Consider the following 23900-nt stretch of genomic DNA (forward strand, 5'->3'; position numbering starts at 1 on the left):
CATGTAACTCCTCCCATAATAAGCTCCACCCACACATACTCTTACCCAATCAACCGAACAAAGACTAACTTCCTGTTTGACCACATGGCTTGCCCAGCACAATGGAGGAGGGGAATACTATATCCTGTATCCTTGCACATGCTCAATACACTACTGATTGTATCTTTGCCACGTGCAACCAACCGACCGATACATCAGTATATGCGCGCGCACATACCACGTGGCAATCTCGGCCTACTAAATTTATTTTTGCCAAGATTCCACCACATTCCCCCCTTTGATGCTTCTGATATTTCACAATTCCATATGCATCACTCAACCATAGTTTGCTTATACCTCAGGTTGCCATGAACCAGACCAGACTTTGCGACTCCCTAAAGATATGAATCCCTCAACATTCCTCTTCCTGTACTAGTTCTCCCTGATTTAGAGCCTCATCCCTATATATCACCATTATCTGTGCAGCAGCCTTTCTCTCTGCTATATTTTCTATAATGCTCTGCACAGACCTAACTACCAAAGGAATAAGACATGGCAGGAGAATGCACAGCATCAAAATCAGCATAACTCCACCTACCAATGCATTAAGTCCTCCAAACTGCTCATACCAGTTACCAAACCAACTACTTGGATTATACCCTTTCCATACCTGAGTAGGCACGTGTGCTAATTTAACCATATGGCTAGTAAGCTCAGCTATTGCCTGCCCTTCATCATCTATTTGAAGACAGCAATTGCTTAGGTTAAACTTCCCACATACACCTTCCTCTACTGCCAATAGGTAATCCAAAGCTAATCTATTTTGATAAACGGCTGTCCTCATCCTAGTATTATGTTTCGCTAGGAGATTGAGCGCTTGCGATGTCTCATTGGTAATTATCTCAACCACTGCCTGTAACCTTATAATACGGTTGAGCATATATATTGGGGTTCTATATCCAAAAGTACCATCCTCTGCCCATGTAGCTGGCCCATAATAATCTATAATACGCTGGGGAGGCCACTCATTATCTTCCCAGGTACCTATCTCTAGGGGTCCCCTTTTCTTTCTATGATTTACATCATATACCTTAACTCCCAAAGTCTCTCCTGTTTCAATAGGCTACAAGAAGAAGGAGGGTTTGAGCATACCTAACACACATGCCCCTTCCCAGTCCTGTGGTAATGTGGTGGAATCTCGGTAAAAATAAATTTAGTAGGCCGAGATTACCACGTGGTATGTGTACGTGCATATACTGGTGTATCGGTCGGTTGGTTGCACGTGGCAAAGATACAATCAGTAGTGTACGGAGCATGTGCAAGAATACAGGATATAGTATTCCCCTCCTCCATTGTGCTGGGCAAGCCATGTGGTCAAACAGGAAGTTAGTTCTTGTTCGATTGATTGGGTAAGAGTATGTGTGGGTGGAGCTTATTATGGGAGGAGTTACATGCCTATATAAGGAGCCTACACTATTGTTCGGGGCTCAGATCTTGTTGTATTTTGGTGACATTAGTCCCTCTGAGTCCCGGTCGGTGAATCGAATAAAGAATCTCTTCCTTCCTGAAGAAACCTGTGTCCATCTCTCTGTGCTTGGCTTCCGTCAGTTTCTCCGGTATCAGTAACTCTGAATAGGCTTTCTTACCACAGATCCAGTACAAATTTGCTGGGGCTTTCCAACTGGATGTAGTAGATATGTCAAACCACACATTCTTTAAATTGGTATAACTTGCAAACGGGTTAGGTGGTTCTGAGACATTTGAAGCTGACCACCAAGTTGTATTCTTTGTATTATCATCATAAGCTTTTTGCCCTAGGCAAGTCAATTTTCCTACAGATGTATTAAACATTATTCCTTTCCTTGCTATGCAAACATAACCTATAATGGAGGTCTTTAATCGCCACTCAGATTTACCTCTAACACTCATTTGATAATCAGCTTGAGAAGATGTTATCTGTTCAATTGTCTCAGAACCAGAATACATTACCTCCTTTGCTTCCCAGGGCCATTGGTCTCCCATATTAGTACCTCCACACACATAGCAGTTGGTTACATTAAGACTACCAGCAATACTCTCGGCTAGATCAATAAACAAGTTATTAGCATTATGGGGGATCTTATTTTCTACACTCATCTCCTCGTAGAAAGAATGGAAAACCTGATGAGTTTGGGATGCTACGGTATCGGTCTCTATCCCTATAAATAATATCGTCCCAGGATCCAAACCCGTCCCATATATCTGGAACCCAAATAAGTTTCCGAACTTATCTATAAACTGTTCAGGATTATTAATAAGTATATGGACTGGGTTACACTCCATAGACTTACAATATGGTTTGGTAGGCAACTTAGTAACAATCATATCCTTATCTACTGTCTGTCCCCAAGTTGCCCACCCTACACAAGACCAATATGGACAATAATTATAATCCTTATTTGGGCATTTTGGATCTATATACTTATTCTTATTACTGGGGCAAATATACTTATCATTAGACCCATACGTTCTTTCCCATTTAAGATCTCCACATACATTCCACGGTTTTCTACCACTTGATATCACCTTACATGCATCAAATAGCAGAACACCCGAAGAATGTACGGTTTCTAGTATTGTCTTATTTATTAGGGTCCCATGTGAGTCTCCATTCCGAAGGGTCAACCAAATTGTACGGGGTTGATACACCGGATTGAAACACTTAGGTTCTCCTACTCCTAAATGGCATACACTATAATCTATACCTAAGTATCTACACTTAGATACATATCCTTTACACTCATATTGTGAATGCCAAATAAGGGTCTGGGAAATATGATTACCTGTTTTAGTAGTCTTAATGCAAACCTCACAGCCAGGTGTGTCGGTAACTCTACCTTCCTGAATAATTAAAAACACAAATATATACATTATCAAATACATTTCTCCTGACATCTTTATCCTAATTCTTCGTCCGTGCGATGGCACCTCAGCTTGCAGCATGTAAGGGCTGCAGGGAATGGAGTCCTTCAAGTCCTCTCTTCCCTTCACAGAGGTCCCTTCAAGACACTCTGACTATGTCACGTAGGTAAGTGGTCAGGCTTTATTATGGCCGTCAAAACACCTACTTGCTGATCTCTTTGATTATTCTAGAAGTCCCAATATCTCCTCGTCACTCCGACTGAGTTACACGCTTTAACCGGATCTTGCAGGGATTCTCTGGATCTGGTGTAGCTTGCCAAGAATCTACTGCTGCTGGTTTAACCCTGGAGTGATGAATCCACGGAGTCACTTCGGCCACCTTTATAGCTGTAGGGGTAGACAAAAGAACAACATAAGGATCCCTCCACTTCGGCCCCAACGGTACACTGTTCCACTCTTTTATCCAAACTTGATCTCCTGGATGATAACAATGGACAGGTGGATAAATATTCACAGGTAATCTATCTTGTACCCATTTCTGTACCTCCTCCATAGTTTTACCCAACTCTACAACCTGCTGCCAGGTAATTCCTTCTCCCAACTGACTCAAATCCCCCCTTAAGTTACCAAGTACGGGAGGTGGACGCCCATACATAATTTCAAAAGGTGAGAGACCCATCCTTCTGGTAGGTGTACTACGAATGCGCAACAGAGCTATGGGCAAAAGAACATTCCACTTAAGTTGAGCTTCTTGACACATCTTTGCCAATTGGTTCTTAATAGTTCTGTTCATCCTTTCCACTTTCCCAGAACTCTGAGGTCTATATGCCGTATGAAGCTTCCACTTAATACCAAGCATATGAGTCAGTTGTTGTAGGCACTGGTGAACAAAGGCTGGACCATTATCCGATCCTATAGAACATGGTAGTCCATATCGGGGTATTATTTCTCGCAACAGAAATCGCACAACTTCTCCTGCTTTCTCTGTACGAGTGGGACATGCTTCTACCCAACCTGAGTAGGTACACACAACTACTAGTAGGTAGCGATATCCGCCGGATTTAGGCATTACCGTATAATCTATTTGGAGATCGGACATAGGGAGTCCTCCCATATACTGGACTCCCGGTGGTTTCACTGGTCCTTGCCTTGCGTTATTCTTGGCACATATCACACATCTTCGTACAATGGCTTGAGTCAAGTTGGACAATCTTGGTATGTAGAAATGTTTCCTAAGAGATTCTTCCATACTATATTTTGCGGAATGTGTCCCGTTATGATAATTCTGGACAATTTCTACAGCTAGCGATGCTGGAATGACTATTCTTACATCTTCTAACTGATACCAATTGTTCTCCAGGTACTTCCCAGCTTCAGTCTTTAACCACTCTTCTTCTTGAGCTGTATAAACTGGAGTCCATTGAGACAGAGGGGTCGGTATAAGAGCAGCTATATGTTCCACATACTCCTGTTTTCCTGATTCAGCGGCACGCTTGGCTGCATTATCTGCCATCCGATTTCCTTTTGTTACATCACCATCACCTTTCAGATGTGCTCGACAATGTATGATGCCAACTTCTTTCGGTTCCCACACAGCTTCCAATAGTTGTAATATCTCAGCTGCGTACTTGATTTCTTTACCCTCTGAGTTCAGTAGTCCTCTTTCTTTATACAAGGCTCCGTGGGCATGAGTGGTTAAAAACGCATACTTGGAGTCCGTGTAGATGTCCACCCTCAAACCTTCAGCCAATTGTAACGCTCGTGTGAGTGCAATTAGTTCTGCCTTCTGTGCCGATGTTCCTTTTGACAGTGGCCGAGCTTCTATCACCTTGTCTATAGTTGTCACTGCATATCCTGCATAGCGAATCCCTTCTTTCACATAACTACTGCCGTCTGTATAGTACTGGACATCAGGGTTCTGGATGGGAAAATCACGAAGGTCCGGTCTACTTGAGAACACTTCATCCATCACCTCCAGGCAATCATGTTGACTTTCAGTAGGTTGTGGCAAAAGGGTAGCTGGATTCAAGGTATTAACAGTCTCTAAATGCACTCTCGGGTTTTCACATAACATAGCTTGGTACTTAGTCATGCGGCTATTGCTAAACCAGTGGTTGCCTTTATAATCTAGCAATGTCTGTACTGCGTGCGGGACTCGCACGTAGAGTTCCTGACCCAGAGTGAGCTTATCAGCTTCGGCTACCAGCAGGGCGGCGGCAGCTACGGCTCTTAGACAAGGTGGAAGACCACTGGCCACTGCATCCAATTGCTTGGACATATATGCAACAGGTCGTTGCCATGATCCCAAGTACTGTGTCAATACTCCCACAGCCATTCTCCCAAGTACTGCCATGATCCCAAGTACTGTGTCAATACTCCCACAGCCATTCTTCTTTGCTCTATAAGTAGAATGGACGTGTATGATCAGGTAGACCTAATGCTGGGGCGCTCATCAACGCCTTCTTCACATCTTTAAATGCCTTTTGCTGTTCGGGGGTCCACAGGAAGGGATCATGTTCTGTACCTTTTATAGCCGCATAAAGAGGTTTCGCCAATATCGCATAACTGGGAATCCATATCCTACAGAAGCCTGCTGCCCCCAAGAATTCCCGCACTTGTCTTCTATTCTTGGGTATTGGTATTTGGCATACAGCTTCTTTTCTTTCTGGCCCCATTATCCTTTGACCTTCAGAGATATGGAATCCCAGATACTTGACGGTTGGCTGACACAACTGGGCTTTCTTCCTAGACACCTTGTATCCTGCCTTCCAAAGAATGTGTAGTAAATCATGTGTTGCTTGCTGACATATTTCTCTTGTAACTGCCGCTATCAACAAATCATCTACGTATTGTAATAGTACACACTCTCCAGGGATGGACTTGAAATCCAGTAAGTCTTGACTTAAAGCTGATCCAAATAGGGTAGGTGAATTTTTAAACCCTTGGGGCAGTCTTGTCCAAGTCATCTGGCGTTTCGAGCCCGTTACAGCATTTTCCCATTGGAATGCAAAGATACACTGGCTTTCCGCAGCAATTCGAAGGCAAAAGAAGGCATCTTTGAGATCCAAAACTGTGAAGTAGGTAGCCCCGCCCGGAATTAAAGCAAGCAGGTTATATGGATTGGGCACAACTGGGTGTATACTTACAACCGCATCATTGACTGCTCTCAAGTCCTGCACAGGGCGATACTCATCTGTACCGGGCTTTTGAACAGGCAACAATGGGGTGTTCCAGGGGGAAGTACAGAATTTTAGGATACCATACCTTATGAACTTATCCAAATAAGATTGTATGTTCTTCTTGGCCTTTTGTGGGATGTGATATTGTCTTAAGCTCACTGGATAAACCCCAAGTTTTAGTTCGATACAAATTGGTGGGATATTGCGAGCAAGTCCTGGTGGGTTATTCTCTGCCCACACTCCTGGTATATTGAACAAGGATTCATCACTCTTAGGGTTTTGGCTAGTCAACACTGTATAAAGTCGCCACTCTTCTTCCTTTGGTACAGATATTGTCATTATACCTGAAGGTCCATTGAACTTCAAAGATGTTGTTCCGTTAGGCAGAAATGTTATCTGTGCTTGTAATTTCGACAACAAATCACGTCCTAGCAGTTGGACTGGACATTCAGGCATATAAAGTAATTGGTGTTTTACTACGTGGCCTCCCAGTGTACAGAGTCGACTTTTAAGAACCGGTTTAGCGGCACTCCTTCCAGTTGCTCCTATTACGGTGATAGTTCTTCCTGAAGGAGGAGCGACTAGGTCAGTCACCACCGAATGTTCAGCACCAGTGTCAATCATGAAAGAACTCCTTTTTCCCCCTATTGCTACATCGACCATAGGCTCCGCTCGGCCAAGGGGGATGGAGCCCGGTCGGTATCAATAGTCCTCCATGACTGTGTCAGCCAAACCTACAAAGTCCCTATCTTCTCACTCTCTAGATCTCTGCGCTGCTGGGTAATACCTATCCACACTAACGCTACCTCTATTATTCCCACTATTTCCTCCAGGGCCTCCTCTCCCTCTCGCTCTGCCTCTATAATTACTGCTATATCCTGCCCTTGGTTTATCTCTCTCGTATTGTTCCCTCTGTGGACACTCACTTCTCCAATGCCCTTCTTCTCTACAGTACGCGCATTGGTTCCTACTTAACGGCTCCCTATTCCATTTATTCTCGCCTTTATCCGTTCCCCTATACGCTTCCTTTCCCTTCTATCTACGCCTGCGATAGCTACCGCTAGCATATCTGCTTTCCTACGCATCTTTCGCTCTTCCTCCTTCTTCGTCTCTGTCTCCCTATTCATATAGACCTTATTTGCTATTTCCATTAGTTGGGTTATAGACATCCCTACAAACCCTTCTAACTTCTGTAGCTTGCGCTTTATATCTCCGTAGGCCTGGCTGACAAAGGCAGAGTTAACCATCCGGGAATTCTCAGGAGCCTCTGGATTAAAGGGGGTATACAACCGGTATGCCTCCAATAATCAGTCATAAAAGACACTGGGCGATTCATCACATTTCTGCAATACCTCAGCCGTCTTAGACATATTAATCGCCTTCTTCCCTCAGGCTTTCATGCCAGCAATAATAGCGTCCCTGTATGCTTTTAAATGGGCCATATCTGCGCCATTGACATTCCACTCCGGATCAGTATTTGGATAATGTGCTGCGGCCCATGCTGCCGGGTTGGCCTGATTTTGGGTACGGGCCAATTCTTTCAGCGCTTTGATTGCCACTTGGTTTATCCGTGTCCTTTCCTCATTATTAAACAATGTCATAAGCAGTTGCTGGCAATCAGCCCAAGTGGGATTATGTGTCTGGACTATGGAGGTAAACAAATCCGTCATGGCTTGAGGCTTTTTGGTGTATGAGGAGTTATGGGTCTTCCAGTTAAATAGATCAGTTGTAGTGAAGGGAACATAAACAAAGACGGGATCAGCTTGTTGTATCTGGCCATCACCGTTAATGTGTGTCGGGCCAGGTGTCAATCGGAGAGGCATTTGATAATGTCGGAGTTGGAGGGTACCGGTCAGTTGTCGGGTTAGTATGGGGCTTCGTTTAGAAACGTCAGTTAGGGGTTCCGGTCGAGGGGTAGTAAGACGAGGGGAAGGGGACGCTTTACTGAGGGGGAGGTCAGTGAGTAAAATATTCCGGGCCGGGCTAGGAGGAGCCTGACCAGGAACTAGAAATGGCGCCAAATCTGGGTAGGTGGAGTTAACAGAGGTAGGTACCGGAAGGGGAGGGTTTAAAACAAGAGGGCTGGGCTCTGAGCTAGAGGAGGGGGTAGGTGGGGACAACGGGGCAAGGGAAGTAGCATTACCAACAACACCTCCTCTTCCTGTGGAGGAGGAGTAAGGGGGCGGCATGGGGATCTCGGACTCAGGAGGCGTGTCCAAAATGGGCGTAACGACGGCCTTAGTGGACAAGCGAGTTCGGGCCACCATGAGGCGACATTGTTCCTCGTGGCATACCCGGATCCATTTTGGCAAGTCGTTTACGGCCTGCTTCCAACAGTCAATATACGGAAACTGGCCGTAAAGTTCAGGCCTACCTGATACAGCCACGTGTACACGCTGTACCAGATTAGGATCCAAACTGCCACGTGGTGGCCATGCAGCAACCAAAGTAGGCCATTCCCTACTACATAAAGTAGTCAGGCGTGTTGGAGACATCTTTACCCCAAAATCATACACAGTGTATCCCTTTTTAAAGTTTTTCAACATACATCCTAAGGGATCCATAACCGTTGAATCTGACGCACCCATACTAACAATGAAGCGTCGTCTCCAACAGAAACTAAACAAACACACTTCCAACGGTCACACCCGTTCCCCTTGGCAACAGCACCACGTGGTACAGTTACTAGGCGAAACGCACACATCAAAACACTCAGGGAATTCCCGTACACACACAGCTGTTACACCAGTCACTAAGTAACTATTACTGTGCCTTTTGGCGAAACTATACAGTCACCCACGCTATAATTCCCTCTATCTGAATTACCCGTCTATAACATACCCCAGTAACATCGTCTTTACAAACAGTAGTTATAGTACGGTTAGCATTGGTTAGAGTACAATTTAAAATCACAGTTCAATTAGTAGTGGTTATGGTGTTAAACATACAACAGTGACAACAGTTATTAGTAGTTATTTACAATATCAGTAATTATACATGGTTATGGTACCGTGCGCTATAATACAGTTACACACTATTCACACTCTCGCTAGATGGCAGAGCTCACGCTATCTAGCAAGATATACACGCTACTACAACAATCTTTAACACATTTACAATTCCCAACTAATCTATTGGCCAGTACCTTGATGGACTACCTAAAACTATCTACATCCGTTTTGGTTAGCCACACTGCCCAAGCACCACATATAGCGAACTAGAGGGCGGAATTTACATCAGAACCCTCTTAGTCTATATACTCTATCAAAAGTCTAGTGGGTTCCAAATTTACACGCCTTCCCACTTAGCCAAGATAGGTTGAGATCTAGCGAACCAAATTTACACAGGCGCCGCTTAGTCTCCCGGTCCCTCCGACCAAGCGAACGTAATATACACCCTAGAACGCTAGTCTAGACAAGTCCGGCTTGGGCTATTTACACAGAACCCAGCCTGACTCCAAACCAAAATTAAACGGGCTGACTACAGGGCGTTTAATTGAGCGGTGCGCCTTCGCTCCTTCCCTCCACTGGAGGGGGCAGATTCCATACACAAATAACCCCTTATGGGCCTACCGCACAATCGGTATTCAATACCCCTAGTGGGTCCACCGTCTAAAACAGTAGTCGTCTTACCTCCTCGTTCCTGAACCTGAGTTCACACTCATCGACGGGGACACCCAAGCACTTACTACGTAGAGGCCGATGATCTCCTGGACAACGGACCAGTGGCGCCGAGACGAAAGGAGGTCCACGCAGAAGTTCAGGGGTGCAGCCGTAGAGAGCGTGGGCAAAGATAGACCGTCTCACGCCTCTGCTTCTCAGCTACCGTTGAACGATGAGCTTCCCGGCCAATGCACCAAATGATACCGGAGAAACTGACGGAAGCCAAGCACAGAGAGATGGACACAGGTTTCTTCAGGAAGGAAGAGATTCTTTATTCGATTCACCGACCGGGACTCAGAGGGACTAATGTCACCAAAATACAACAAGATCTGAGCCCCGAACAACAGTGTAGGTCCCTTATATAGGCATGTAACTCCTCCCATAATAAGCTCCACCCACACATACTCTTACCCAATCAACCGAACAAAGACTAACTTCCTGTTTGACCACATGGCTTGCCCAGCACAATGGAGGAGGGGAATACTATATCCTGTATCCTTGCACATGCTCCGTACACTACTGATTGTATATTTGCCACGTGCAACCAACCGACCGATACATCAGTATATGCGCGCGCACATACCACATGGCAATCTCGGCCTACTAAATTTATTTTTACCGAGATTCCACCACATTGCCACGCATGCGCATTCAGCCGATGACATCAGAAGAAGGAGGAGAGGCCCGGCGCTGGAAAAAAGGTAAGGGATTAACCCCTTCTCCCCCTAGAGCCCGGCGGGAGGGGGCCCCTTAGGGTGAGGGGGACCCAAGGACCCTATAGAGCCAGGAAAATTAGTATGTTTTCCTGGCACTATAGTGGTACTTTAACTTTGAATTCCCAGCAATGCTAGCTGTAGTAAATAAACCTGTGTGTGTTGTGTTTTGTTATTGTGGAGTATTTACACTAAACTGATCAGTAATCAAAAGGAGTTCAGCTGTCACAATTCAGCTGTTTTAACCCATACGGCTATTCACAAAAGACAAAATTGGTTAATTTTTTAAGGCAGACAAATAAAAAAATTAAAAATAAATCTAGCTATTAAACAACCACATTGACTTAATTTGCTTTTCTAATTTCCCTCATACAGTCCCTGGCCACACATATTACATAAAATACAACACGACTGAAACCAACCTATTTATACAATACCACACCACAATCCCACAAACAGTCTCCAAACACATGCACAATACACTTTGCTGACCCTTTTGTCCTCTGGTACCCCACTTAAGGAGACACCATAGACAAGCCACAAGCAAACACAGCGCAAGCATGTTAACAATTCTGCTTGCGCTGTGCAGAACAAATACAGGTCTTACATGGGCTGCTCAATAAGAGCATGGAACCAACAGCTCACTTTGAGAGGAACGTGCTTGTCATTGGTGATGACAAACACCCCTTTACTGCCACCACCCCCTTCTCAGTAATTCAAAAATGCCCAGGACAATTTTGTTTTACCTAGTGTGTGTCAATGGTCCAATGGAGTATATTCGAAGCTTGGCTTGTCACCAGTGGGGTACCTCAGGGATCTGTACTTGGACCCATTCTCTTTAATATTTTTATTAGTGATATTGCAGAAGGACTTGATGGTAAGGTATGTCTTTTTGCTGATGATACTAAGATTTGTAACAGGGTTGATGTTCCAGGAGGGATAAGCCAAATGGCAAATGATTTAGGTAAACTAGAAAAATGGTCAGAGTTGTGGCAACTCACATGTAATGTGGATAAGTGCAAGATAATGCATCTTGGATGTAAAAACCCAAGGGCAGAGTACAGAATATTTGATAGAGTCCTAACCTCAACATCTGAGGAAAGGGATTTAGGGGTGATTATTTCTGATGACTTACAGGTAGGCAGACAATGCAATAGAGCAGCAGGAAATGCTAGCAGAATGCTTGATTGTATAGGGAGAGGTATTAGCAGTAGAAAGAGGGAAGTGCTCATGCCATTGTACAGAACACTGGTGAGACCTCACTTGGAGTATTGTACACAGTACTGGAGACTGTATCTTCAGAAGGATATTGATACTGTTGAGAGAGTTCAGAGAAGGGCTACTAAACTGGTTCATGGATTGCAGGATAAAACTTACCAGGAAAGGTTAAAGGATCTTAACATGTATAGCTTGGAGGAAATACGAGACGGGGGGATATGATAGAAACATTTAAATACATAAAGGGAATCAACACAGTAAAGGAGGAGACCATATTTAAAAGAAGAGAAGCTACCACAACAAGAGGACACCGTCATAAATTAGATGGGCAAAGGTTTAAAAATAATATCAGGAAGTATTACTTTACTTTTTGAGAGGGTAGTGGATGCATGGAATAGCCTTCCAGCTGAAGTGGTAGAGGTTAACACAGTAAAGGAGTTTAAGCATGCGTGGGATAGGCATACGGCTATCCTAACTATAAGATAAGGCCAGGGACTAATGAAAGTATTTAGAAAATTGGGCAGACTAGATGGGCCAAATGGTTTTTATCTGCCGTCACATTCGATGTTTCTAGTCTGGCCCTGTCTGTAGCAGTTGACAAAATGTTACAATATGCAATGCTTAAAAGGCCAGTATAGGCACCAAGACCATTCCAGCTCATTAAATTGGCCTGGGTGCAGTGTCCCTGTCCCCTTAAACTGCAATGTAAATTTCAGAGAAACAGACAGTGGCCCAGACAGCCACTAAAGGCACTTCCTCAATTTACATGCAGTTTAACTTCATGAGACGATGCTGAATGTCCTTGCAATCTGCATGAGGATGTCCAGCATCTTGAAAATCCCCCTGGGAAAGCAATGAGTCAACGCAAAGGGACACTATAGTGTTAGGAATACAGTTTTACTAACATTATAGTGTTCCATGAAGCAATGTTATGGTTCAGTTGCCACTCAGACTTACTAACAATCTGTCAGTAAAGTCAATCCTATAGAAGCCCGAGCAAAACTTAATTCCTATACAAAAATCACAAAATCAAATAATTTAATTCATGCTTACCGATATTTTTTTCCCCGCATATAGACCATGACAGCACTTCAGATGGGTATAGCTCCTCCCACTCTTAAATTGGACAGGAACACCTAATTAAATAAATAAAAGCAAGATCCCATCTCTAAGTCCTCAGTCTTAGTCCCAAGCCACAAACAAATTAAAAGTAGGGTGGGATTGTAGTGCTGCCATGGCCTACATCCGGGAAAAGAAAATATCGGTAAGTATGATTTAAATTTTCTATTTTCCCGCATATATCCATGGCAGCATTACAGATGGCTAACACCCAAGCTAAAGACATAAGGGTAGGGAAAACAGGCCAACATTTGGAATGCAAAAGAAAATGTATTATAAAGCTGAAGGAAGGCAAAACTAGAAGCTCTGGCAACATCCAACCTGTAGTGATGAATAAATGTATTAAAGGACAACCAGGTTGCTGCCGAACAAATGCGGTCAAGAGAAACATTGGCTGCAGCTGCCCAAGAAGAAGTTATAGATCTCGTGGAGTGAGCCCGAAGACCCAATGGGATAGGTACTCCAGAAGCCTGGGAGATGGCTGATACAATCCAATGCCCAATTGAAGAGGTAGAAGCCGCTTGTCCCAACTTGTGTCCTGATGGAATAACAAAAAAATCTTAGAAGTACGCTGTAGGTAAGTAGATAAACAATGCACTAAATCCAGAAAATGCCATCTTTCCTCTATCTCTGATGAAGGATTAGGAAACGGCTGGAAAAACGATGTCCTGGTTGACGTGGGAGGAAGAAACAACTTTAGGTCAAAAAGCTGGAAAAGTTCTTAGAATGACCCTATCTTGTAAAATCAGGAAAGGATTTTCACAAGAGAGAGCTTGAAGTTCTGAAATTCTTCGTCCTGAAATAAGGGCCACCAAAAGAACCTTCTTTAAAGTCAAAGTAGCCAAATACATTTCTTCCAGAGGTTCAAAGGGAGAAATTGATAAGGCCTGAAGAACCAGAGGCAGATCCCAAGGAGGCGAAGAGGACTTAAAGGACCACTCTAGGCACCCAGACCACTTCAGCTTAATGAGGTGGTCTGGGTGCCAGGTCCCTCTAGGATTAACCCTTTTTTTTTTATAAACATAGCAGTTTCAGAGAAACTGCTATATTTATACTGAGGGTTAATCCTGATAAATTCAATTTTTAATTTTCTCACAGATAATAGCTTGTTGAGATCGTGAAGATCCAAGATCGGTCTCCATTCTCCCGGAGCCTTTGGGGTCAGATACAGCCTTAAATAACAATACCCCAACCCTTTATCTTCTTGGAGAACCTGGCAGATTACGCCTTCTGCAAGAAGGGACGAGGTGAAAGAGAGAAGAGATCTTGCCTTTTCCGGGTCTTGTGGAATCCGGGTAGGAAGGAACCGTGGATGAGAAATAGTTGCAAATTCCAGGAAATAAGTGGCATGATTGATTTCTAGAACCCATTTGTCCGAAATATTCTGAGCCCAGACTTTGGAGAATTAGTCTGGTTTCTTTTTTTTTTTTTTTTTTATATTCTTTATTTTTCATTGCAAGACAGCAGATACATATCATACATAAAAGCAACAATACAGAACGGAAATACGGTATGATGGTGTGCAACTATGTAGTGTTAATGGTATTCCATGATAACCTCTTTCGTGATGACGCACTATGCATGTGTGTCACATTCCAATGTCCATGCTCGTCCAATATGGTGTTGCCCATAATTTCCAGTCCTGATAAAGCGATCTTAAGTATCGCTGTACATCTCGCAAAGTGTTTTTAGTTTTTTTTAAATCTTAAAACAACAAGATATAACAAGGAACTATCGTAATGTAGTCACAATACTATGCAACTAAGGGAGTTATGAATAATCGCATTTGCATCTCTAGCTGTGCGGCAAGCCCCCCATAACCCCGGCGGCTGCAAGTAAACCCTTATGCTGGTCACATAAGATAGTTCAAAATATCGTGATTTCAAAGGTAGAAAAGAAGGTAAGTTTCCTCGAAGATTCGAGGAAAAGGATATATGCAGATATAAAGAGGGGAGAAAAAAGAAAGGAGAAAGGGAAGGAGAAAAGGGAGGGAAGGCGAGTGGGGATGAGGCGGATTATGGGAAGGAGGTCGGTCCGAGCAGCACCTCTGTTCCAGTAACGATAATAGGGAAGGGGGAGTGATCCCCCTCCACCAGCTATCTGTCCTAGGCGTCACTGTGAGCAATCGCTCTGCGACATAAGATACAAGTGGGACGGTGGGAGTCCAAACCCCCCGACTTAGTTAGTGTGGCGGGGTTTTAATCAAGAACAATCTTGTCTGGTTACATCTCAGTCGTTAGCTATGCTGTTAACCCACGGGTCCCAGATCTTTTCGAATTTCCTGATAGTCCCCCTAACCTGAGCCGTCAGTTTATCCATCAGATATGTGTCTTTTATTTTATGTTTTGTGAATGCTAAGGTGGGGGTGTCGCTCTGTAGCCACGTTTGCGCTAAGGCTCGCCTTGCGGCTAGGGTTATTCTGTGGAGGAGGGTCTGTTCTGTTCGTGACCAATTCTCTAGGGATCTCGATAACAGGAATACCCACGGGTCTGGCTCCACCACCCTGTCAAATACATCTCCTAATAACGTCGCTATTTTCTTCCAGTATATCTGCACTATCGGGCATTCCCACCACATATGAATATACGTACCCTTCTGGCCGCAGCCTCTCCAGCATACGTCCGTTGGGACCTTTCCCATGCGGAAAAGTGTCGCCGGGGTGGCATACCATCGGAAAAGGGTCTTATACGATTGTTCTTGCAGGGTTACGCACACTGAAGAGGCCGCGGCTGCTTCCCAAATTTCTTGCCACTCAGCTCCTTCTAACACTTCGTTTAAGTCCGCTTCCCATTGATCAGTGTATTTTATGGTCCCCCATTCCGAGGTGTGGGTACTCAGGTGTGCGTATATGCAGGAGATGAGTCCTCTCGGAAACTGTTCCCTGGAGCATATCTTCTCGAAGAACGTAAAGGGCATCTGTGCCGCTCGTTTGATCCTGGCAGCTCGGGCATAATCCCGAAGTTGAATATAACGGAAGTAGTCAAAAGGCTTCAGCGGGGTCCTGCCGTTCAAATCCTCGAAGGAGATCATAGACTGATTAACATATAGATGATGCAGTCTCTGCAGTCCCGCGGTTTCCAAGCCTTTAAAGTCTCGGGCCCGCATACCTGGAGGGAAATCTCTATTTCTCAAGTACGGAGTCATCGGGGATAAAGTGGCAGTCAGGTCATGTTTAAGGGCGTTCGTGTCCCAGACCTTCAAGGAGGTCTGAACCGCTTGGCACGGGACTCTGTCTAGGGGTCTGAATTCTTTTGGGGGCCATATGAGGAATTGGGGGAGGTCCGGGTTCAACAAAGAGGATTCTAAGTCCACCCACCGCCTCTCGTCAGGGGGTGTATGCCACAACGCAATCTGGGCTAATTGGGCCGCCACATAGTAATAATAAAGATTTGGCAGCCCCAGGCCCCCCCTCTCTTTCGCCCTGTAAAGTATATTTCGCGACGTCCTATGTTTCCTGTTGTGCCAGATAAACCTACCGATTGCCTGTTGGAGCGGCCCCAAGCTGGATTTGGTCAAGTGTATCGGGAGGGCTTGAAAGAGAAAAAGTATCCGAGGCAAGATATTAATTTTTACCGAATGAATCCTCCCGATCCACGAAATCGGTTTATCTACCCACACCTCCAGGTCACGCATTAATTGTCTAAGTAGGGGCACGTAGTTCTGTTGGTGTAGCAGGGAGGGGTCGGCTGTTAGCCAGATGCCTAAGTATTTAATATGATCCCTCACCACTTGGACGTTAAATACTCTCCCGATGTGCGTAATCTCGGCATCGCTCATCCCTATGGGGAGTGCGGACGACTTGTGGAGGTTAACCTTGTAACCGGCCACCATGCCGTAATCTGCCAATATCCTCTGCAGGGCTGTCATTGACTTCAACGGAGCCGTCAATGACAGTAGTACGTCATCGGCGAAGCCCGAGATTACGTATTCCTGTCCCCGTATCGCGATGCCCTCGATCTCTGGGGTGGTGCGTATCTTTTGCATGAGAGGTTCCAATGATAGGACGAATAGCAGCGGCGACAGGGGGCAGCCCTGTCTCGTGCCGTTGCTCAGCGGGAATGGGATCGACCTCGCTCCCGTTATCCTAACCTGTGCCCTGACATTAGTGTATAAGGCTTGTATTGTCGTGATAAAACGATCCGGCATCCCGAATTGACGCAGTGTTTCGAATAGGAACGGCCATTTAACTCTGTCGAACGCTTTTTCAGCGTCCAGTGATAGCATCAACGTCGGGATCTGTAGTCGAGCTTGTCTCTCTATGAGATCGATGTTTCGTCTCGTATTCTCGAACAACTGCCTCCCCGGCACGAAACCCACCTGGTCTGGATGGACCAGGCTAGTGAGGATCGGGTTCAATCTGATCGCTAACACCTTCGCTAGGATCTTGGAATCATGGTTAATTAAAGATATCGGGCGGAAATTCTGCGGTAGGGAGTCATCCTTTCCTGGTTTTGGCAGTAAGACAATATTCGCAAGGGACATATCTCGATCCGTGATCCCCCCGTCTTGGAGGTCATTAAACCATGACTCGAGGTGGGGTACCAGTTCTTCCCGGAAAGTCTTATAGTAGCTTCCGTCGAAGCCGTCCGGACCAGGTGCCTTATTGCTCTTCAGAGTTGATATCGCTGCGTCTATCTCCTCCGCCGATATCTGGCTACTAAGGGTGGTCGCATCGGCTTCGCTCAGTGTCGGGAGATGGATCCCCGATAGGAAACCACGAATCTCTTCCATACGTTTTTGAGGTTCCGAGTCTTCACCTCTGGAGTGGTTGTATAGGTCAGAGTAAAATTCTGAGAATATTTTGGCGATATCATTGGGATCCGTCTGGTATGCTCCCGCAGCATCTTTAATCCTTGTAATATGCGTGTTCCGCGGGCGCGGCCTGAGGGATCTTGCCAACAAGGTGTCCATTTTATTGGCCTTCTCATAAAAGGACCGCCGAGACCACAAGACAGCTCTCGTGGTATCCTCCATAAGTAAGTCGCGAATACTGTGCCTCAACTCTTGTACTGTGTCCAAGTTGGTCCGTGTGGGATCCGACTTGTGTCTCTGTTCCGCCGATCTCAGAGCGCTCAACTGCGATGTCAGCAATTGGGTTTTCCGGCGTTTCTTTAAGGTCGCTTCCCTGATGAGTATTAGTCTGGTTTCTACCCCCAAGGACTGGACTGGTGTCCCATCAGAACTGCTTTGATTGTCTAGATGATCCACCTCTGCCACAATTACCTTTTGAAGAGGAGAGGCCTCCTTTCCATGGCTGTGTTCTGGAGAACTCTCTGCCAGTTCTGCAGCGCCTGAAATCTTTATCCCAAAAGGACCATCTTTCTTGAGGAAAGGATCGTTTAGGACGATGATCTTGGGGGGAGAAATGCTTTACGTCCTTCCACTGCCCTTTTAATGCACTCATCAAGATTTTTCCCAAAGAGCATATCCCCCTGAAATGGGAGGGCCCATAAGCTATTCTTTGATGAAGTATCCGCCATCCAATTTCGTAGCCAGAGAGGCTATGGACAAGGGCATGCTTGTTGAGATCGATCTAACCAGATCTATAGAAGCATCCGAAAAAAATAAATAAATAATCGAAGCCTGGTTCTACTGACTCCATTTAAGATATACTCCTCGCGGTCATCTAACCACTGTTTCAAGGCTCTGAAAACTGAAGCTATAGCTAACGCTGGACGGATCCCCGAACCAGATGCAATATATGCCTTGGATAGATTGGAGTCCATTCTTCTTTCCATGGGCTCTCGTAAAGACCCTGCATTATCCACTGGAAAGGGTGGTCTTTTTAGCCAGAGGCACATTGGCAGCATCCACTTTAGGAGCCATATCCCATGGAGCACTGCTGCTGGACTTGAAGGGGTAGAGTCTTGCAAGACAACCTTGAATAAAGACCTGTTTTTCCGTCTTTCTCCACTATTCCTTGATTAAATCATTGATAGCTTCATGGAGGGGAAAGGTGATGTTTTGCTTTTTTAACTCAGGAAAATGTTTGTTTAAAGCAGGATCTTCCTCCCTCCCTCCCTTTTGTCGCTGAGATCTAGGGCGTATTGGACAGCTCTGATCAAGGTTTCTATCTTCTTGTTATTCATGAAGGCAGGAGATAAATGGGAGTCTTCGTTTTGAGAAGAGAATTCATCTTCTTCAAAGAATGGAGGCATCTCTTCCTCTGAGCCAACTTATTGATTCCAATTAGGACTGAAGGATCTGTGTCTTTTCCTTGCTCTCTCTGCCTGTTGTAGACCTTCTGAAACAGCTTTTCTGGTATATTAAAGGTTCTGAAGGACCGTCTGCTGCTTTGAGACATGCCATACAAAGTATTTTCCCAGGAGGAACCATGTCATCACAGGCTTCGTCTAATGGGGTCTTATCCTTCTTCTTTATGTAAGTGGATCTATGAGTAGAACTAAGAATCCAGGATACATGCACTCTTTTTATTTTATTTAAAATTAGAAAAAAAAGTGACTTACTCCGAACCTCTAGATTGCGACCTATTTTTAGAAGAAGGACAGGGGTACTGCATCTTAAAAATGGGCAGCTAGAAAAATAAAAAGAATATTCCTAGCTCCCAAATACAACAGAAAATAACCAAGAGATTCAAAGAAAGCATTTTAATAATACAACATAAATATAAACCATATGCTATAATTTTACCTATCCAAATTATATTTTTCTAGGAGATTGAAAAGCAGAATTCACTGGAGAAAATATGGAATTAAATATTAATAGCCAGAGGAAGAAGAACAGATACAGATAGATAAATAAAAAAAAGGCACTTACCTGCAGCCAAATTACCAAACTTAAAAAGAAAAGAGCTTCCAGGGTGATAAACACAAAATATAGCATCCATGGAGAACTTGTCCAATGCCAAGAGGCCAGTTAGGGATTTTTATAAACTCCCCTGAACACCAGACAAATCGGAACTGCTAATAGGCCCCGCCCTGGTGTGCGTTCCACCCCCGGGGCAAGAGCACCAATAGGGTAGCAAAAACTCGAAACCGGAAGTGATCTTAAGGCGCAAGATGGCTGCTGTGGGAAGGAAAGCACTCGCTTTGGGCATGTGTTCCAAATGCGTTCCATCTGCCATCAAGACAAGGAGACGGCCTACAGTGTCGGAAACCGGACGAAAGGTACCTGAAACACAGACACGATCGATGTGTTCCAACTTAACCACTTGATCCCGGCTTAAAGATCAAAGAGGAAGTCCTGACCACACTTGGTTCTAGGGCAGAAGGTTCTTAAGGTTTTTTATCCATGGATAATCCATGGAGAAGGAATGCCATCCTTTTTAATCCCAAATAGTAATTATCCATGAGAAAGCCAGAACCTCAGGACTTAAGTAAGGTAGGTGTACCCTTAAACGGGAATTATCACCTCACGGGTACTGGCATATCTAGCTGCTACCTATATGGTCATTGCAGCATGACTCCCCAATCGCTACGGAGAGATTTCTTCAGGGGATCACCCTTGGTGAGGTGCCGTGTCCTGAGGCTTCCATGAGGAGAGAGGCTGAACTCCCCATGGGCTGGGGTACTGTTAAACCCAAGTAAACCATAAAAAAAAAAAAAAAGATGTAAAAACATCCTATGTCCAAGTGAGTGGACAGGACAAAAAGACTGAGGACTTAGGGGAGGGACCTCACTTTTATTTGTTTAATTAGGAGGTATTCCTGTACAATTTAGGAGTGGGAGGAGCTGTACCCATCTGTAGTGCTGCCATGGATATATCCAGGAAATATACTTTCCACACCTATGAAAATATACAGGGAATCTCTCTGCTCTCCAATTCATATTTAATTTTGTCAATAGTGCATTCCTTGCATCGCCACCCGTTTGAATTTTTTATATCACCTATTGCAAAAATAAGTAACATAAGAGGGGTGCAGAATAGAATCAGGAGCTTATTAGTGGACCTCACAACACCACTCTATAAAAGCAAAACACACACTTATACAAAGTATAAGACAGTTTTATCACATATCATTAAAATCACTCTTTTTGAGAAATTATTAGGTTTTGCTGTTTCATTAAGAAAGCCAATAAGAGCTTCCCAGTGACAAATTCAATAATAATCCGCATATAGAATGAGATACTGCAGTAAAATACTATTTATTCTTTTTTTCCACACACAACTATTTAAAGGCACAAATAACTGAACATGGAGCAAAGTTACCGTATATACTCGAGTATAAGCCGACCCGAATATAAGCCGAGGCCCCTAATTTTATCCCAAAAAACTGGGAAAACTTATTGACTCGAGTATAAGACTAGGGTGGGAAATGCAGCAGCTACTGGTAAATTTCTAAATAAAATTAGATCCTAAAAAAAATATATTAATTGAATATTTATTTACAGTTTGTGTATAATGAATGCAGTGTGTGCGTATGTGTGTGTGTATGAGTGCAGCGTGTGTGTATGAGTGCAGTGTGTGTGTGCATGAATGCAGTGTGTGTGTGCATGAATGCAGTGTGTGTGTGTGCATGAATGCAGTGTGTGTGTGTATGAATGCAGTGTGTGAATGCAGTGTGTGCAGGGCCGGTGCAAGGATATTTGCCGCCGTAGGCAAAAAAAAATTTGCCGCCCCCTCCCCCCCCCATATGTCCTGACTTCCCCTCCTCCTCCCTCAGTGGTCCTTACCTCCCCACCCCCGTGTTCCTTCACCCCCCCCCAGTGGTCCTGACTCACCCCTCCCCTAGTGGTCCTTACCCTCCCCTCCCCTAGTGGTCCTTACTTCCCCCTCCCCTCCCATAGTGGTCCTTATCCCACCCCCTCCCTCTCATAGTGGTCCTTATCCCCCTTATCCCTCCCATAGTGTTCCTTATCCCCCCATCCCTCCCATAGTGGTCCATATACCCCCCCTCCCTCCCATAGTGGTCCTTATACCCCCCCTCCCTCCCATAGTGGTCCTTATCCCACCCCCTCCCATAGTGGTCCTTATACCCCCCTCCCTCCAATAGTGGTCCTTATCCCCCCCCTCCCTCCCATAGTGGTCCTTATCCCCCCCCTCCCTCCCATAGTGGTCCTTACCCCCCCCCTCCCTCCCATAGTGGTCCTTATCCCCCCCCTCCCTCCCATAGTGGTCCTTACCCCCCCCTCCCTCCCATAGTGGTCCTTATACCCCCTCCCTCCCATAGTGGTCCTTATCCCCCCCCTCCCTCCCATAGTGGTCCTTATCCCCCCCCTCCCTCCCATAGTGGTCCTTATACCCCCCTCCCTCCCATAGTGGTCCTTAACCCACCCCATCCCTCCCATAGTGGTCCTTATACCCCCCCTCCCATAGTGGTCCTTATACCCCTTTTTTTGTTATTATTAATTTTTTTTTATTATTATTTTTTTATTATTATTTCTTATTTTATTTATATATTTTTTTTTTTCGTCCCCCCTCCCTGCTTGATATATGGCAGGGAGGGGGGCTCTCCTTCCCTGGTTGTCCAGTGGCAGTTCAGTGGGGGGGAGAGGGGTGCTGGCAGAGCTGTACTTACCTTTCCTGCAGCTCCTGTCAGCTCTCTCCTCCTCTGCGCCGTCCGTTCTGCTCTTCTGTCAGCTTACACTGTAAGTCACTGGGAGCTGACCGAGGTGCTGACCGGACGGCGCAGAGGAGGAGAGAGCTGACAGGAGCTGCAGGAAAGGTAAGTACAGCTCTGCCAGCACCCCTCTCCCCCCAGTCTGTATTATGGCAATGCAAATTGCCATAATACAGACCTTGACTCGAGTATAAGCCGAGTTGGGGTTTTTCAGCCCAAAAAATGGGCTGAAAAACTCGGCTTATACTCGAGTATATACGGTAACCTCTCGCTTTCCAGCATGTTTTTAGTTTTGTTTTTAAATACTAAACATCATTGGTGGAGGCTGCTACTCAGAGTTCTCAATTATTATTATTATTATTATTATTATTATTCTGTTATTTATAAAGTGCCATCAAATTCCGCAGCGCTTTACAGTGGGTGGACGAACAAACATGTAGTTGTAACCAGGCAAGTTGGACACACAGGAACAGAGGGGTTGAGGGCCCTGCTCAATGAGCTTAGATGCTACAGGGAGTGAGGTAAAGTGACACAGAAGGTAAGGATAGTATTAGACTAATGACAGTTGCAAGTGAGGAATTGTTCGGGAGCTATTAACAGTTTAATTGATACGCTTTTATGAAGAAGTGGGTTTTTAATGATTTTTTGAAGGAGTGGAGACTGGGTGAGCATCTAACGGAGGAGGGAAGTGAGTTCCACAAGAACGGTGCAGCCCTCAAAAAGTCTTGAAGGCGAGCATCAGAGGTGGGAGTACGGACAGAAGATAGACGTAAGTCTTCAGCAGAGCGTAAGGGCCTAAACGGGACATACTAGTGTATTAGGGAGGATATATAGGTGGGAGCAGCATTATGTAGAGATTTGAAAGCAACAACCAGAATTTTAAATTGAGCTCTATATCTTACAGGAAGCCAATGTAGGGACTGACAGAAGGGTGAGGCGTGGGAGGTGCAGCTAAGTATGTGTGAAAAGTAAAACAAACCATTTTCACACATGTAACTTAAACATATATATTGACGAGGAGTCACAATTTCCACTATCACACTAGCCATAGGGTTAGGTGGGGCTTAAGAGTAACAGTGCATATTCACATTATGGTTTTGTCCCTTTATAAATCTCTGCCCTGATGGGAGTGCAATAGACCCTCCAGGTTTGCGTAGGTTAGTAACTTTTAAGGTCTGTCTCGAAGCACAGGACTTCGAATTTTGGCCCCTGATATAGAAGTATAGTATATGTATAGTTTACATGGAGGCATCCGTTTAGTAAGATCTAATATCCAAATATACACTTACACTTCTAGTCTCCTGATTTTCTTAGCTCTTTGCTGTGGAGTGTTCTTGGCTGCCACCCAGTGTTCAGACATAAAGTTGTTTAGTGATCTGCAGGTCAAAAAAATTTAACATTTTCAATCTGCCATGTCTATAAGAAATTTGTATTTTTTAATGTCTTGGTACAACAGTGAATACATGCATGTGTATCAGGTTTTTAGTTTTATTGTATTTAATCTTGTAACCCACATATTGCAAATGTATTAATTAAAAGTTAAGTTTCAACATTGTACCAAGTTTTTCCATTTCTCTCCTTCTCTCTTTTTTTTCAAAGGACAAATTAA

The sequence above is a fragment of the Pelobates fuscus genome, chromosome 6, assembly GCF_036172605.1.
Source record: "Pelobates fuscus isolate aPelFus1 chromosome 6, aPelFus1.pri, whole genome shotgun sequence".
Taxonomy (NCBI): Eukaryota; Metazoa; Chordata; class Amphibia; order Anura; family Pelobatidae; genus Pelobates; species Pelobates fuscus.